This window comes from Rhinolophus sinicus, chromosome 16, assembly GCF_057876585.1.
Source record: "Rhinolophus sinicus isolate RSI-liver-muscle chromosome 16, RSI-T2T, whole genome shotgun sequence".
Lineage (NCBI taxonomy): Eukaryota > Metazoa > Chordata > Mammalia > Chiroptera > Rhinolophidae > Rhinolophus > Rhinolophus sinicus.
In genome coordinates, this window is record NC_142516.1 from 14,317,338 (window position 1) to 14,336,749 (window position 19,412).

Genomic DNA, 19,412 nt, shown 5'->3' on the forward strand with positions numbered 1-19,412 from the left:
GGATTAAAGTGCTCTTAAATGTTTGTATAAATTTGTCTTGCTGCCGGACTATTGCAGAGCAATTTGGCAATACCTGTTACAATTGAATATATTCATACTCTATGTATCAGTCAGATTTTGCTGGAATAACAAAGAACCCCTGAGTTACAGTTACTTAAAACAACAAATACATATTTACTAGGTCTATGGATCCCCTGTAGCTCTGCTGATTATTGGCTGGAGTTTTGAGAATCATTCTCAAGAAGCAACCACTATTGGGGGGGTCTGTTCTCTTAACACGGGGGAAAACTCCAGAAAACATCCACAATTTACCTCTTAAAGTCGCATTCCTTTGACCACATCAAGTCCAAAGTCAGTGAGGTGGAAAAATGCACTCAAACCTAAGGAAGAGAGGAAGAGAGGGCATATTTGCTGAGCAATAAAATAATCTACCACACGATTCAACTCAGAATTTCTACTCCAATCAATTTGTCCTTTGGAAATTAAATATGAACATCTATGGGGAAGGCTGGATAATTTACCCCCCCCCCCCCGCCACCCTGTAAAGTTCAGGTCCTAATCCCTGGAACCTGTGACTTTTTTACCTTACACGATATAAGGAATTTTGCAAATGTGATTAAATTAAGGGTCTTGAGATGGACAGATTATCCTGGATTATCCTGAGCCAAATGTATTCATAAGGGTCCTTATAAAAGGGAGCAGGAGGATCGGAGTTAGTAGTAAGAGACAGGGTGATGGAAGCAAGAGATGGGAGTGGGGTAAGGAAGTGGCTACGAGCCAAGGAGGGGAGGCAGCCTGGAGAAGACGAAAGTGACAGGGGAACAGTTTCTCTGCTACAGCCTCCAGAAGGAGTTGCCAGTCTATTTTAGGACTTCTGATCTCCACAATAGTAACAGGAAAGCTTTTTGTTGTTGTTTTTTGTTTTTCGTTTTTTTAAGCCATTAAATTTGTGGTAAATTGTTACAGTAGCAACAGGAAACTCTATTTTATATATACCCAGGGTGCCAAAAAGCGATGTTATCTTAAAATATGTATACATTTTTTGGCACCCTCTATATTTTCTTATATATGTATATTATGTATTATATTATATTATAGTATATAAATACATAATATACACAATAGAAAGAATATATATAACAACATATATTACATGCTATTATATATTATATATAATATATTATACATAATACAGTATATATCTCTCACACACTATACTTACTACAACGTTATTGATAATGTAAAAAAAAAACTAAGCAAATTCCATTCATTATTAGAGAAGGTGAATATCACCACACACTATAGAATATATCCAAACCTTAGTATATCGTTTAGCAATGAAAAATGAATTAATATAACGTTTGACTTGGAGGATATTCTGAGTGGTATTGTTGAAAAAAAATAGGATGTTAAAAATGTATATGTTATGATTCCCTTTTTATAATCAATAATAGTTAACAAAAAAATCATATTTACATCACTTTGCATTTTTTCTTTCCATATCTGTGTGTATATAATCCCATATATTCCTTCTGATATACACGCACATATATATTATACACATATATTTCTGTGTATATATATATATAATATAATACACACACACATACACACACGAGTATATATACACATACAAGAATTACAAACGTGTGTTGCCTTGTAGGACTGCCTATGATTCATTTTTTTTTTTAATTAAATTTATTGGGGTGACAATTGTTAGTAAAATTACATAGATTTCAGGTGTACAAGTCTGTATTACATCATCTATAAATCCCATTGTGTGTTCATCACCCAGAGTCAGTTCTCCTTCCATCACCATATATTCGATCCCCACCCCCCACCCCCCGCCCCCCTTACCCTCTGGTAACCACTAAACTATTGTCTGTGTCTATGAGTTTCTGTTTCTCATTTGTTTGTCTTGTTCTTTTGTTGCTTTTGGTTTATATACCACATATCAGTGAAATCACATGGTTCTCTGCTTTTTCTGTCTGACTATGATTCATTTTTAAATGGAGAAAATAAAGAAAATACAGAGAGGCAGAACAGTGTAAATAATATGGTTCTATTTGTTACAAATTAACAAACATACATATTATGTGATTACATTGATATACACTCTGAAAATGACAAAATTTTAAACATGGGTAACAGATTTATGGTTGGTGGGGGTTAGACAGGGAGAGGATGTGACTATGAAAGGGTGGCCGAGGGAACTTTGTAGTGATGCAACAATTTTATGTCCTGACTATGGCAGTGATTGCATGAATCTACGAATGTGCTAAAATTGCATAGAACTACATGCACACACAGGGGAATTCATGTAAAGCATGTGGAAATGGAATACAGTGTGTGGACTGCACCCCTGTCAACTTCCAGGATTTGATATTATACTACGTATAGCTATGCAAGATTGTTATCTGCGAGAGACACCAGGGAAAAAGTGCCCTGGATCTCTCTGTACTATTGTCACTTCTGTGAATCTAGAAGTATTTTAAAATAAGTTTTTAAAAATGAACAAGCAAAACTCTTCCCTGTGTACAAATGCTTGCTTACGTCCACATGAGCAAAGAGAAAGATGATACCCAGCAATGCTTCCAGCTACTTCAGTGGGGTAGAATTGTGGGGAGAAGTGTTTGCCCACTTGTTCTACATTTTCACACTTGTTACAACAATGCCACATCATTTTTGTATTATGAAAGAGTGAATAAAGACATTTAGAAAAATAAATTAAACTTTTGATTAAAAATTGGAAATAATAAAGTGAGTATATTTTTTTCTGTTGTTTTAGCTCAGGTTATTATGATTCTTTTCCTGTTGAGAATTGAAGACTTATGTCAGTGTATTCTCAGAATCATTTATCCATTAATGACTACAACAAATGCTATTGAGAACCTAGTATAAACCCATTCCCATGGGTTTCAATAGCTCACTTTACCACAACCTAGTTTGAGAAGAGATGGGGGGGAGACGGGAAACTGTTCTCCACAGAACACTGAAGAACATAAATGTTTCACATAATTTCACCTTTATTTTAAAATAACCTTTATTTTATTTTCCAATGTAGAAGTAATAACTGGTTATTGCTTTAAGAGACTGAGACTATATATACAACAACAGGCAGAGTAAATCACATACATTTTGAGTTGTTTTCCTTTTAATCTTACATATAACAATAAAATGACACTAATTTTTACAAACACATTTATTACAATTACGTAATAGAACATAATGTGATCCTAGAATGCATTTTTTTGGTATTTATCTTTCTTCTACATTTAAATTAGAACATAAAATAATTTTGAATTGATATAAAATATATCCGTAAGCTTCAGGTTTGTTTCCTAGTTGTTGAACAACCCCTAGAATCACCTTTTATTTTTATTTTTGATATCTTATTGAGGTATAATCGATATAGAAAAACTGCACATAGTCAGTGTATATCATTTAATGGGTTTGAACATATGTATACACCTGTGAATCCCTGACCACTATCAAGATAATAAACAGAGCCATCACCTCCCAGGGTTTCCTCTGCTCCCTTTCTTCATGGTAAGAACACTTAACTTGACCTCTACCCTCTTAACAAAATGTTAAGTGCACAATACAGTATTGTTAACTCAGGCTGGGCTGTACAGCAGATCCTAGAACTTACTCATCCTGCGTAACTGAAACTTTACACCCATTCAACAACTCCCCCATCCCATTTCTCCCCAGCCCCTGGCCACCACCATTCTACTCTGCTTTTATGAGCTTGGCTGTTTTAAACATTTTATGTATGTTGAGTCATGCAGTATCTGTCCTCCTGTGACTGGCTTATTTCACATAGCATAATTTCAAAATTGATTACATTGTAAAATTACTCAATGTTGCCAGTAGGTAGTGGATACTCACTAACATCATGCCAGGGGCTGGTGAAGCATGGGACCAGGTGTCAGCATAGTCACCACTGCCTTGCACCCTGAGTTAATCATCTCTCTATTGTGACAGAGGCCATTTGTTCACAAGTTTTCATTGTGAGTGAGGCTGTGGTCAACATTGTAGTCCATAAAATTTTCTCTGAGTTTAAGATTATTATCTCAGGATATAGTCCCAGAAGTAAAATTATTGGGTCAAAGGGAAAAAAAAAAAAAAAAGACCTTTGATACCTATTGCCAGACAAAATGAGATGAACAAGTGTACAAGTCCATTCTGAAAGGTCGCCAACTTCCAGGACACAATCAATCATTGTGACCTTGATGCAAAATATATTCAATAGAAAAAGGCTGGTGACAACAAATAGACATTTTTTCTCTAATATAACCTTCCCTATAGGTGAGACCCAAGCGAAGCTATCTTGTCAACCAAAGGGGAGGACATTTAATATTTATTTATTTGAGGTTTATTATGTGTCAAATTCTACTTCACATTTGCTCTTTCGTTTATCACACATAGAAGAGCCTCAACAAATCAATACTTGACTGACAAACTTTTGCATGTATAAAAGGCTATAGTTTATTTAGTGTTTTCATTTGCATGATTTCATTTAGGACTAACATCTTGTCAGTCTAAGGATGTGGTTTCATTTGTCTGTTTTCCCTTGAGTTCCTGTTGAGTAAACCTGTGAATGGCTCTTCAGAATAATATTAAAAAATAACTCTAAAATGCGATTTACATTTTAAAAAGGAGAGAAGTAAAAAAAAAAAAGTCAGTGAGAATGTTTTAAGGAAACTTTAGGAACGCGTCTGAAGCTTTGAAAGGTGATTTCCCCTCCTCCTCAAGAATTTCCAACACAAGCTCAATGTAGTGCTTGTCCTTCATGCTTATGTCCCTTTAAGTTTCCAGGACCTTCGCTTGCCTTCCTTTCTAATATAACAATGGAAGGGAAATGCGGACAATGGGACTGGAGAGATGGGAAATGCTTCCTGTCTTATTCTCCTCCCTCCTCCTCTCACAACGAGCCATTTTTTCCTGCTGTTGGAATTCCATCATTGCAGTCGATCCCAGCAGCTCTTCTATAAGGATACATGTGTAAAATAAAACAATTCTTTGATTTAAAAGACCGACTCAAAGGACATAGATTTAAAAGAAGAGGAAGGGAGAAAGGAAACTGCATCTTACGGATAAATCACAGTCAACTTTTGTCCAGGGTAGTATCCAATGTAAATAAAGATCATTCAGTGAAATCACTGATGTGCGTCCCCAGGAGGTACAACTAGTGTCCGTGGGTTGTTAAGGCCGTGAGGTCGTTGAACGGTAGAGAATGAAAATCCGGTTAGTAGGCAGGTATTTGGTGCTATGGAGAGAGAAAGTATATAGTGATAATGGGAATAATTAGAGTGTCCTACTTTGTATGAAATACACCACTTTGCTGGCTTGAAAAGTGCATGCGTAAACAAAATCACACTTAGATTTCACAAAATCCCTGTGTGGCAGGCAAGTCAGTTATCACTAAGCCAGTTTGCAGGTGACCAAACTCTGAGAGCAGTTTGCTTGCTCAAAATGACCCATTTAGTTAGTAATGGAGCCTGAATTTGGACTAGGTGTTTGTAAATTCAAAGTCACATTTTTCTCCTTTCCCATGGCACCATAGAAAACACATTTGTGCAGGAGGATACGAGGTATGCAGGCCTCTGTGATCCATGAACTATTCACCATGATCTTTGCCGAATCAGGGAGACTGCACCGGAAGACATAGAGAGGAGATGGAAGATTAGACGAACGTATGTCCTTCTTATTTTCAAAACACAGAAAGAAATTGGGTTTGACAAAATGCAGACTGATGGTTTGGACGCTCACCTTAAGCATAGTTGAAGGACAGTACGTTGGTGGGAAGGTTGGGAGGGCTCTCAGAGAGCTGGGATGCCTTATCCGTCTTATCATCTTCAGCTATCTGGGGCTGCGTTTAGCCACTATTAAAAGGAAAGCAATGATCCCTAGAGCTTGGCACTGTGTCACCAGGCAAAACTCCTGGGGGTGGGCCATGTCTTAGAGGTGCCCTGAAAGGGCCTTAGCCTAGCTTTCTCATAATCTTCATCAATCATCTCTAATTATTATTTACATGAAGAAATATAGGATACTTGCTCTGCAAACAGCATTAGGAGAAGTCTCTAGCACCCAGCCCCTCCAAATTAATTGCTACGTTCCCTACAGAAAATTTTGGGCTGCCACTGTGTTAAACTAACCTCATTTTCTCCTATATTAAGTTTACTAGACCAAAGAGAGTTAGTAGATAAGATGCGTCTGGACTTGAGCAAGACATTTGTCAAATGTCTTTCCCTATCTCCATGTGGAAAAGGCCAGTATAATTAGAAGAACTGGGTTACTGGTTGAATGATTTTATCCAAATGAATTCATATAAATCCAGAGTGAAATTTCTAGCTGGATGACTTCGGAGGGGTAAGGGAGTGAATTTATCTTTCCTTTTTCAGTCTCAGTGGTGATAATGATTTTTCAATGGTGATAATGATTTTAATGGATATTAGTTTTTTGTTTTCCATTTGTTTGTTTTAGTCTGACCATGAAATAACTTTTTTTTTTTTCCCCTTTGGGGAAGTTCATGCGATTCTGGGAGCATAGTCGATCATTTTATTCCCACTCCCCTGGCTACCCACACAGGCTGGCCAACTGGAAGAACCTGGGACCTCTGGCCCCAGGAATCAGTGCTCCAAAGTCTGTTCTACAATTCTTGCTCTCCTCTTAATCCAGCAAAGTCAGGCATGCTTCTTCTCTAGTTTGCAGAGAAAGAAACTGGGGGTGGGGGAGTGGGGGGCAGTAGTCTTCACATTTACTCAAGGTCACACATGTAAACTTCCTGCAAATGGATTCATATCCTGTGACATTTTGTTTTCCAAACGCTTCATTCACGGTCAATGTTTCCATTAGGCACAGTACCTACGACCGACGATACTTTTAGGGAACCCTGAAAAAACAGTTTTCATTTATTTAAAAAGCAGGAGGAAGAATAAATATCATCATAATGAATGTGTGATAATGAATGAATTCTAGATTTTACGCACCTGTCGACCAATGTAGTCATAAATTATATTTTTCATTTTTGTGTGTATGTGGGGGTGGGGGGGCTCATAATGAGAAAAAGTGTCTAGGGCCCACAGAAAGCAGAATGCAACTCTGTCTTCAGGCTAGCTCTGTTTTGCCTACTTTCCCCGTGTGCCACGCAAGGTAGAAGAGGAAGTGTGTGTTTGATGAGGGGTAGATGGACATTGGAAACAAAAATGGGAGCAGTGAGAAATATACTGGGACAGAGTCATGGAGGATAAATAAGGTCATGTGCCCTGCAGAAGGTGCGGCATTGACTAACTCATGCTCTGTTTACCTCGCTGTAACTTTTGTTGTCTCCTCATCCTGATGAATGCAAGGGAGGAATTTCTATCTTTCCTGATTCCCACTAGGCACGTGTGGGGCTTTCACAAATCTGCTTAGAAAATGGTCAGAAATGTTTCAGTTCTGCTTAGGCTTCTGGAAGCACAGTAGATAAACTTTTCTCTTTGAACTACCCAGGCAGTCTGAGTGTATCACCAATAGCAACGACAACTGACATTTGTGTAACACTTTATAGTTGAAAATTACAGGCTTTTGATTCCAATAAACCTTTGTCCAAATCTTAGCCTCACCTTCTCCCATCTGATTCACAAACTCCCAGACTAGATTATATCTGTCCTTATACGAATATATTTAAATATACATTTCATTAAAAAAAAATAATGAAGGGAGAGGCCCACAAAGGCAAAAGAAGTTACTTAAGCTCCCTGGGCCTCTGTCCTCAGCTATGAACGAGACACACAGTAACCACCACAGAGTTAGGACACTTGAACAGTTATTCCGTAAATGGCAGCTACTATCTTTATTTGTATCCCCATTTCACAGATGAGAAAACAGGTTCACATAACAGAAATAAATCACTCAAGGTGACAATTCGAAGAGAAGTCAGGTTCCTGTTTTTTTACAGCACCAATGTTCTGGCTTTTCTTTGTGATTACACCCAACTTCTCTGAGTGTGATTCATAGTCACTAAAATGACAAAGGCTTCTTTGAAGACAGGGACATCAACAGGTATATCAAAAAATTTCAGACTACTGTGAGGAGGCAAGGATTAATATCAGCTTGAGAGAAATGTTCTGCCCCCTCTAGTTCCATTCTTAACTCTGCTATTATTCCTGAGCAGCCACAGGTCACCTGAAGTTTCCAATATATGTTGTTTCTGTCTCTGGTAACATCCTCGGGATTTCAGACTTGACTTTTTGTTCCATTAGGAACCTTCCAGGGAGATCAGGAGACTATCATTATGTTCTTATAAGGCAATTGGCTCTCATTTACCACTGTCACTAAAAAATCAATGCAGTTAAGAATTACATTTAGAGCACAGGAGTCTTTAGATAGTTATGATGTAGTAATAATAACACTAATAAAAATAATACTCAACCTTTACCTATCGGTAGTACGGTACAGTTTGCAAGATGCTTTTAAATGTAATCTCATTCTGTCTTCACAATACTATGGTAAAACAGGCAGGACAGGTACTATGATCCCCAGTTTACAGATGAGAAAGTTGAGGCCCAGAAAAGTGAATTGATTGCCTAAAGCCACGCATCCCTGAGCTGAGTCTCATATCCAGGAATTCTGGTTCCATGTCCTTTGTGAATAGTATGGTACATTTCCAAACAGTTCTTCACCCATTCTCTCAAATCATCCATAAAAGGACGCCCGTATTTTTTAGACTCAATGTCTGAGAAAACACAGGTAGCATCTGTGCTCACAGTTAATTCAATTCAACCGATGTCATATAGGAGCTCACTCTATGCAAAATGAATTGTGAGGTTCGGCTGAAAGAAACAGGAATAGTCAAAACATAGATCTTGGCAATCTAGTGATGGAGGTAGATCTACTGACAGCTAATCGCAAGTAAAAGCATGCCGAAATGAGAGCTAGAGCACATGCATAGAGAAAACACCAGGACAAAGAGAAGGAAGAAAAATGACCTCCTACTGAGAGATTGGTGAGAGATTTATAAAGCTGTGACATTGTTATGGCTTGAGGATAAGAAAGATGTTGGTGGTCAGAGAAAGAAGGAAGAGAACAGACTGAAGGAATGGCCATGAGCAAATTTATGCGGGTATCTAATATGGTTGTGGATTGACAAATGTAAGTCCCCCTTCTTACGTAAGACAACATAGGCACAGAAGGTTGTATCAACGTTGCTAAAGTTGTAGCCCCCGGAAGCACTAGGAGTCATTTGATTCTCAATCTGATGTTCTTCCCACAACGTTGACCAGGTCCTAAAAAGCCTGACCTGGCTTCATTCAGGGATCATCTACTGAATTTCCAGATGTCTCCTCCACTTTTTCTCGAAGGATTTTGTCTCCTCTCAGCAGGGGGATAGTGGCTCACATTCCTTTGCAGGCAGTACCCGTGGCCCATTTTACACCATCTGTTCACATTAGTGAAGGAGAGGAATCTGTACCTTCTCTCATCTCTGTGCGCTCCTGCTTATCCCTATTACCAAGATCCCACAGAGCAAATGGCCTTGTTGTGTGGCAGCAAGAGGCAATAAAAATACCGTGTGTCTGGCGCTTTGAGTACTTTACAACTAAAAAAACTCCAAGTGGTTTTTAAAATACTCATCGGGTTAAACAATGACTCCTTTACCACTGAGTCAAGCTGGGGGTTAGAACACGGGACCGGGGGTAAGGAGAGTTGGGTTCTGGCCACAGTTCCACCAGGGCACCTTTGCCAAGCCCTTCCTTTATAGACCTCAGGTGCCCATCTTTAAAAACAAAAACAAAAACAAGACAATGGACCAAAGCCCCTGGGTTTTAACATTCTGGTTAATTTTCTAGAAAAAGGAATTACAAGGATCAATGCAAAAGTTTGGTTACACATCAAATATTCTTAGTAGGATTAGAATAAGAGACCATTCTCTTTCAAAGAAAAGTCATTTTGCCTCATTGCGTCAAGGACCCTTTGGGGGAAAGTGATAAGGATTTGGGAAACAGAGGCAAAGAAAACTGTCGTTGAGGTATTTTGTCCTCATCGAAATAAGTCCCCAAAGTCGTGCATGTGTCTGATCTCTCTTTTTCATTCTCTCTCTCTCTCTCTCTCTCTCTCTCTCTCCCTTCCCTTCCTTTTTCCCTTCTTCCCTCTTCTTTCCTACTCATTGATTATGAGGCTATTGTAACATAGTTTGGGATATTGAAGTCAGGCAAACCATAGTACGATAGGATTTCATCCAGCGTTTCCCATACTCCCATAAGGCCTTGCCTGTATTGCTTTTCCTCTTTTTGAGGCTTGATTTTTCTTATCAATGAAATGGCACTAATAACACTTATTTACTGAATTGTTGTTGGGGTAGATCGGATGAAGTATTTAAAGAGCTAATATATAGTGCCTTGCAAAAGGAGTTCCATAAAAGCTACAATGAGAAAATTTGTTAAACAGCTTCCCATTTCTATTTTTGGAAGCAATCAGTAGAGTAACTAAATGCGAAGTCAGGTAGACCAGACTTCAAATCATAGCTGTGGCATCTGCTTAACATCCCTACACCAAAGTTTCTTCATCTGTAAAATGTAGATCACTCTTTCTAGTGGGGCTGTTGTGAGTGTGAAATGAGGTGATGTCTATGTAACACTTTGCGTCCGGCCATATTCGTGATAAATCCTTGATGGAGAGTAGACATTATGATTACCATTGGTTATTCATTCATTGAGTTCTTCGCACTCTCTATCAGGAATAGATCTGTTGTACAAATACGTAATCCCTGAGCACTGACTACTAGGTGCTGGCTTTGTGCTGTGTGCTGGACAGCGGATGACAAACATGCCTCATGTGCTTCCCTACTATGAGCCTACAGTCTTAAGACAAAAGCAAACAACCAACCAACCAAACAAACAAATGGATATTTCCAATCCACTACCCTACAGTATGCACAAGCACTATGGAATCTCAGAGAAAAACCTTTATTTGGGCTGGGGAGTCCGCTTGGAGATGATTTTATCAAGGGGTGATGAGTAGGTAGAGCCAAGGAATAACAGCTATGGGTGGGTCAAGGGAGGATAAGAAAAGATAAATGTGTTCTAGGAAGATGTGAATCACAGAATAGCGATTCTTAAATGTGGATCTCGTTAGCATCACCTGGGGGAGCTTTGAAAGCCATCGATGCCTGGGTCCATTCCCACACCAATTAAAACAGGATTCCTGGGGGTGGGACCCAGGCATCAGTTTTTGTAGAGCTCCCCCGATGATTTCAGTGTGCAGCCAAGTGGGGAACCACTGGCAGAAAGTGTGGCAGCATCATTAGTGTGTGGAGGAGAATGTGCCGACCTGGAAAAAGCAAACGCCAATAGGACAGACCTAAGTACAATAAGACAATGAGTCTGGACTTGACTTACACACGGTGATTAGCCATTGGGGAATTTAAGAGTGGAGAACAGAGTGGTCATATTTCGGAAAGATCTCTTTGGACACAGCTCAGTATTGAATTCTAAGGGAAGCAAAAAATGTGAAGCACAATCTTCAGAAAGCATATAATCTATAGATTAGTCCTGGAAAAAGTGTTCTCCGGATATGCTTTAATAACATGTGGAGTTCATAAATATGCTGATGCCTGGGGCTCGCCTCATGCATCCAGAAAGAAAGTTCTTCGGATATGAGACTTTGGCATTTGCACTTTTATTAAGTTCTCCTAAAAGGATTGAGGACAGCTGCCAAAGGACTTGAGTGACCATTTTTCAAAGGATCACCAGTCACTGAAGCAACAAAAATTCATGACTTATTGTGTGGATCCAGCCAGGCCAGTAACAGAGTCAGATCTTGGAAACAAGGCTGCTAGGTCTCCCAGCCTTCTCATCCTGGTCATTTCTCCCTTTTGGCCAATTTCTCTCCTGTCCCTTTATATACAAGGTGCCTACAACTCCATCTGTCTATGTTTCTATCAAAATCAGCACTGCCATCAAAAACTGACATGTGCCACTGACCCCTTTTTTAGTGAGACTGACATCGCTGTGTTGACTCTGGACCAAACACTAAGAGTGGAATGGAAGGGTTTGGCTACTGTGCAGAAAGCTGTGAGGCTCCACCAATCCTGGGTGTGCATGGGGGGAGGGGTGTGCATGGGGGGAGGGGTGTGCATGGGGGGAGGGGTGTGCATGGGGGGAGGGGTGTGCATGGGGGAGGGGTGTGCATGGGGGGAGGGGTGTGCATGGGGGGAGGGATGTGCATGGGGGAGGGCAGGGGGGCCTTTTTTGGCTGCTGGTGGGGGTGATTACTTGCTGCACTGATGCATAAAAGCAGACCCCTATCATAGCCCTGCCAGGCAGATCAAGGACAGACGCGTCAGCTCATTAAGCAGTAGCTGAGGCAGCTGAGGCCCACACTGACATGGGCACATCTGACCCGACATTCCCCCCCGCCCCCAGGGTGAAATGGAGACAGGGATGATCTATCTTGACCCTAATGAAGAGATGCCCACAAGAAGGGGACAGGCAGCCACCTCAAACCTCCAGCTCCCAGCTTCTTTAAGGAATCAGACTTTTCTAAGCAAGTAGAAAGCTGCATTTGGACGACTCAACAGTGACACCCAGTGACTCTCTCTGTCAATCCCCAGTGGCCGTTCCTGAAGGATCTTTGAGGAAATGCGTTTCAGCCTCCATTACCTAGCACTGAAGCGGCAGCAATCACATCAAATTCAACAGTGAATAAGACAAACAAAATAATAAATCCCAGTTTGCATTAACATAATCAGCTAACTGTTGAAGCGTATTCGTCTCCCCTGCAGGGCCATGTCTGATGTCAAACATAATAGCACCAGGTAGGGTTGTACCTGTTTGACTTCAGAGCCACGTGCAACTGATGATTCTCTCCATTACATCCTTTGTCCGAGTTTGACGGGCCTGTATTTCCTCTCATTTTGAGATACACACACACACACATTTGGGCTCATGGAGATTTAGACTTTAATGACAATGGAAATAAGACCCTAGAGACAGGGATATAACAGACCCAGATCATTACGTATTGGGCCAGCCAAATCTGGAGATGAGAGAGAGATGGGCAATTTGTGGTGTCACCGGAAGGAAGTGACCAGCAGAGAGCCACAGGATTCCAAACCACGGCATATAAATAATAAGAGGAGCTGGGACATTTATCTTAGGACACAAAACTTCATGGAGTAGAGAGGAGAGTAGGGATGATTTCCTTCCCTACTAGACGGGCAGGCATATATACAAGAGACTCTGTGGCTTTATTTGGGTAAAAATAGAACCAATGAGTGGAAGTTTTGGGGAAACTGTTTTCAGCTCAGTTGCATCTACTGCGAAATGAAAGAATTTCAGGAGGCAGAAAACTTTATGTCATCAAAAAGCATAGCCCAGGTATGTTTGTTATGATAATTCCAGTTGGAAAAAACAAAATCAAGACGGGAGTGGACATGGCAAATTATTTGAGAACTTTAGTAAGTAACAAGACAGATATATACATATAGGGTCCATATTACAGGGATATGATTTTGAATAGGGCATAGGAGGCTGATTGAAATCTTTCTCCAACTGTCACTACTTTTTCTGATTAAAATGGTCCCTTACTCATGCTCTTCACACCCGCACTCTTTGTTTCTCATTCTACATAGTGGGTAGAGGATGCTTGCTCACGATACTTACGTTCCCACATCTGCCACATGAAAGAAGGTATTTCCCCGCCCCCTCCTTACTTCCATTTTCCAGCTCCTTTCCCTCATTGATCCTTTCCCAAGGAAGGCTGGCTAGCGTCAGGCTCCAACCCTTGGTGCAGGAGACTATGACCAGGAAGGAGAGAATTACATTGTACAAATGAACCTTCACAGGGACGGACTGGGGCAGGTAAACTATGATTTTCCAATGCATGGAATGATCTACTGCCCAGACACTGAGAAGGGACAGGTACCTGAGGGAGGGAATGGGTACAGAGAAAGGCTACGACACTGCTGTTTTGCCTTCAAGCATCAGATTCCCCGATTCTCTGATTGAGCCTAAATCATGTTAAATGTATCTCCATGTTTAACTATTCTTGTTCTTCTCTGTGGTGCCTTATCTTACTCTGCCAATGACTTATGGATAACCCAAAGAGAAAGTATAAAGAGAAAATGGAAATAACGGAAGAGAAGACGCAACAGAAAGACCACGGGGTACGGAAGGGTGAGCCTGGGCTTCTGATGCCATTGCAGCCTGCCTTTGATGAGAAAAAGCGGAAATCAGAAATGGTGAGGCTTTAGTTTCTAAGCCGGGCTAGTACTGACAGCAAAGACACCTCACCTGGCGGATGAGCTCAATCAGGGCTTCCCTGGCAAGTACCTACGTAGGGTATCAGGGCGCAAGCCAGGCAAGCTGGGGTTCCAGGTTAGTTTACAGAACACGCAGGACAATAAATCTACAACAGAGGCACGAACCGGATCCTAAACCTGGGTGCCCACTGGGATGTTTCCACTATTGGGAACAGCCTGTGCTGCAGAGATATATCTAGATCTGCATCCCAGTTTGCAATTGTGTAAGAGGAGTGAAGTCATTCCCCTTTCCTGAGCCTTAATTTCCTCTTTTGTAAAATGCGGATATCTAGACTCACCTGTCAGGAACATATTAATCTAAGGCTCAGAAGAAACATCGCATGTAAAGTGCCTAATAACAGTGTCTGGCACATTGTAGATGTTCTTTAATAATAACTGTCAATATTATGATGAAACTCAGTGGCGACTAGAAGGGAATGAGTAATGGAACCCACTCCAACACAAGCGTGTGCAATTGTGAAAATGGTGGACATCCAACATTTCAGACTTAGTTCTCATATATTCATTGCCGTGTTAAAGCTCATTTGACAGATTAAAATCTCTTGAGGCCATGCTCTGGCTCCAGCAAAAGTATCATGGGATCATCCTCCTGGCAAATGAATTCCCATTTGTATCCAAAAGGCTGATAAAATGTTTTTAGTGAAATGTAAAAAAAGATACCTCCATACTGTTTTCCATAGTGGCTGCACCAATGTGCAATCCCACCAACAGTGCACGGACATTGTTTTATACACCTGAAACTGAAAAAAAAAAAAGAAAAAAAAAAAGAAAAGAAAGAAAAAGAAGAAAATAAAATAAATGTGAAAACCAAAAACCTCCTGATCTCAACACTTGGACAACATCGAGGAATGCAATGGCTTCTGTGTCAGATGTCTATTTATTTTTCCTTTTCATATTCTCTTACTCCACCATTTTTCTCTGGTCTTTGCTATAGCAACCAGTGGTTCTCATGTGTAGCCTAACAGCACCTGATCTCAAGATGCGCTGTGTAGCTCTTATTCTTTTTCTCCCAAGGCTCACCTGCGTCAGGCATGTGGCTCCCTGTACAAGCTTGATCAGCCATTTTGGTGCCTGCACAAACTGAAAGTGTAGAGATGTTAACACTTCCTGCGTTAACGGGGCAGGAGCTAGTGGGTAAATATTCCCTTTCTCTAAGTCTAAGGCATTTCAGAGGCACATTTCACAGAGTTCCTCGGAACTTCACAGCATTGAGCTCCAGTTTTCCATAATAGTAACTAGCTTAATAACCTTTGTATTGGCTTCTGTGGGGACAGAGCCAGGAGTGCAGTTTCCAGGCTCTTGGCCTCACATGGAAAGGTGCTCACTTGGGTAGTAAATGTCCACCAACTGTGATTGGATGGCCATCAGCTAGTTGGCCATCAGCTATAACCAGTAACCACTAATACAACTGCCATGGCTACACTAGCAGCAAATGGGGGCTAGCAAGAAGATGGTAGCTGAGCTAGCAAGAGTGGATTGCAGTGAGCACGACGGATTGTAGCTAGCAAGTGAGGTTGGTTGGCAGAGAGAAGTGGACGGCAGGTTGTGGATCGTGTGACTCCTGCTTCCTGTGTCTCCAACCCAGTGGCCAGCGAGAGTATAGTGGTATAACTCCCCCACCTATGGCTCCGTGGTTGTTCCTTTTTGGCCTCACCATATCCTGCGTTCCTATGTGGGGAGCGGGAGCTGAGACCCTGCATGACACCCTGTATGACACATAGCGCAGCGAGCAGGGCACGGTGCTGGCCGCCCTGCATGACAGCTTCTGTGCTGGCTTCCCCATTTTACAGCTCCCCAACCCTCCAATCCTGTGGTTTTCCTGTTTCCTGTTTCCAAACCCTCCACTCATATACTGTAGGATCAAATGATCCAAAAGAAACTACTTCCACAAAAGCCCTTGTCTCAGGTTTTGCTTTTTGAGCGGAAAGTAAGCTACCTGAGCCTGAAAGTGGCAGCAAGGATTCCACAATTTTATCACAAAAGAGCTGGGTAAGACTTTGAGCACAATCTGGCTGATTCTGACTTTTTATGGACGGGTACGCAGACACTTCTTCCAAGTTACACTCTTAGGCAGCTTGGTGCAAAGGAGAGATCAAAATGGGAAAGAACGCTGGGGGATGGGTAAAAGGGACTGAAGAGGAAAGAGACAGAGTTGCCTGGGTGATGAGAGAGAAAAAAGAGCAAGCCATTAAAACATCTTAGCACAGTGGGGATGACATGTTTCGGAACTCCCCTGTCAGCAGAGCAGAGTGCAGTACCCACCCTGATAAATGCCAGGTCCCCTTGCTGACACTTGATAAAGGTTCCATCTAGCAGTGCAGCAGCAGCCAGAATGGGGTGAGGGTGCTGCCTGCTGTTTCCCTAGCCCCCCACACTGCTCACCAGGGCACGACCTAGAGCAGGTGCTACATGAATGTGTGGAACAATGGGCAACTTAGTGAGACAAAACTTCTTCAATGTTTCCATTCTGAATATAAACATACCTTGCATTGCTGAGTGCACTCGGATATCTAGCTATAGATGACTGCACATCTTTCTTCCCCTTCCTTCTTTTATTGCATTTTGTGTCAGTCTATTAAAAAATAATTGTAGGTGTTCATATCACAGTGTGTGTAGCCAGGCTTGCGTTCCATATACATTCTTCCATTTCCGGTTACTCAAGTCTTGGACGATCTGGTTACTTAAAAATCACATGTCCACATATTGCTACTTCTTTACTTTTCTTACACAGAGGATGGGGCTCTTTTTATGCTCATTTGTGTAAACATGTTTATCTCCTTTTCCTCGTCTCACATAATGTTTTTATTATACCAGGGCTGCTTTCCACAAGTTGCAAATTCTGAAAATAACTTCTCTTCTTCCTTTAGAGAAAAACAAAAATAGACACAGATAGACAGAAGCAACCTACTAAGTACCACCTGTCTGGCATGGTGCTGTTTATTAGAGCTACACTGATGAAGACAGGGTTGCCTGGGTTTGGAGAGGGCAGAGATTACGGCAGGCATTTGACTTCACCCTTGCTCCGTCTCCAGGGAGTGAACACCTTGACTTACTGGGGTAGGCATTCACCTGAATTGACGTTCTTCTGAGTATTTCCAGGAATAGTGCTAGCCAGGTGTTCCTTAGTGACAAAGTACTATGCTTTGTCTCATGAAGCAAAAAGTCTAGCGATGAATGTAAAATTCTTCTGGTTAAAATTGTACATAATTTGCATTGCTAGCCTATATTAGATACAGTATGGTGCTTGGCATACAGTATCCATGAACTCTTTTGTAGCTCTTACCCCATGTTCAGTTACCTGGCCTGTGTCTTATCTTTACTGTGATCTACGGGAATATGGGGAACATGTGTATTTCTTTCACGACCATACCCTACCTCTAAGCATGGGACCTAAGACATTTGTTGTGGGCTCTATGTAATATTCTGTTGATTTCCTGATCAAACAAATGAATATGTTACATATCATAAATATATTTCACAATGGTATGTGAATACCAGGGGTGCCAAAAAAAAGTATACATATTTTAAGAGATGTTATCTATGCTTCAGTAGTAGTTTGTTGTAATCAGAAGTATCTGGATACTGATGGTAACCACTTTGAGCACCTCTTGTAATTGCAGAAGTCAAACGGGACTTGTATTCATCTTTTGTTATTGATATATGTATTGAGTATTACAATTAATACAGTTTTTTCCTTTCTTAAAATGTATATACATTTTTTGGGCACCCTCTGTATATATTGTTTATCGCAAATAGTGAAAGAGTGATGCATTGACCGGTGCTTTTCTGAGGGTTTCTGAATATGACTTTGAGGTTACCACAAGGTATAAAAGAGAGATAAGAACCATATGGCCTCTTCAACCTGCCAGCTCCATTTTTATCTATTGATAAATTGGAGTCCGGGTAATATTTACTGAAGAAATAAAAGTGATCAGTTATCAAGAAAGTATTGAAAAAGACTAACTCCAACAACCTCATTACAGATGGAAAAACAAGACTAGATGGCACATAGTTTCATGTCCCCAAACTCACTGCTAACCAGTCAAAATTTAGGTTTCAAACTAAGATCCCCTGGAGGGTTCTTTTGATAATAGCTCACTATTCCTTCTAGCCAATGTCTAGCTTTCTTAGTCACTGAATAACCAATGCAAAAAGCCTATTATATTAAATATATTAGTCCAGGATTTTTAGTATATGCATGTACTCTTCTTTGTTTTTGATTCATGTTTTCCTATTTATATTTTAACATTTTTATTCCGCATGAACCTTTTATTGTAAGCCACATTAAATCCTTGTTGGCTACAGTCTGAAATACAGATAATAACTCAGATATTAAACATTTTATTCACTTAATGTTTCCATACACAAAACTTCCTTAGTTTCCTTTGTTTCTATACTTTTAATAATTCTCTCTCATTTTCCAAACTCTCCGACATTACCTCTTGACAAGTATTAGGAATCTCAAAGTTGCTATTGTCGAGTGCCATCCTGAGAACTAACAGAAGTACTTGCAAAATTAGAACCAAACCGAGCAGAAACTAGTGACAGGACCACAGCGTTTCCTAAGTTACCAGGAGAAAATGAAGGATAACGTCACTGGGGAGACTTGCCCTGCACAGATCTGGGCATAAGGGACGAATAACTTGTTCAACACAAAGAGAGAGCAGCAGGGCCTGGCTAATAGGTACTGAGAGGAAGTGAAGGGGAAACACCGGAGTGAGTCTTCAATGTGGGACACGAGATTGGGGAAGGGAGAGCTTGAGCTGGTACACCCAAAGAGATAACTGACACAGAATGGCAGAAAATGCATATTGAGTGTTTACAATGCACCAAGTACTAAGAGGAACAATATACCATGCATCTCACTGAATTTTCACATGAGGTAGAAGATATTGTGACGCTTTTTATACAGGTGAGACAAATGAGGTTCAGAAAAATTACAGCTAACCAGTGGCAGGACTGCCATTGCAATTCCGGATTTTCTGATTCCAAATCCCCTGCTCTGAAGAGGCTGCTTCTGAGGAGATTGGCTCATTAGCGGTACAGAATCCAACGTGTGGGTGATGCTTTGCTCAAAACTCTTAAAAGAGAGAAATAAAGGAGGGAA

General features: G+C 40.7%; 1 long non-coding RNA gene across 1 annotated transcript in view; it reads right to left on the reverse strand.

Annotated features, from left to right (window-relative positions):
- Window positions 1–312: 312 nt before the first annotated feature.
- Window positions 313–19,412, reverse strand: part of LOC148754962 (uncharacterized) — a 472,891-nt gene continuing 453,791 nt past the window's right edge. Inside the window, exon 4 of the long non-coding RNA XR_016019423.1 lies at window positions 313–380. This is a non-coding gene — a long non-coding RNA (uncharacterized LOC148754962). The remainder of the gene's footprint in view (window positions 381–19,412) is intronic.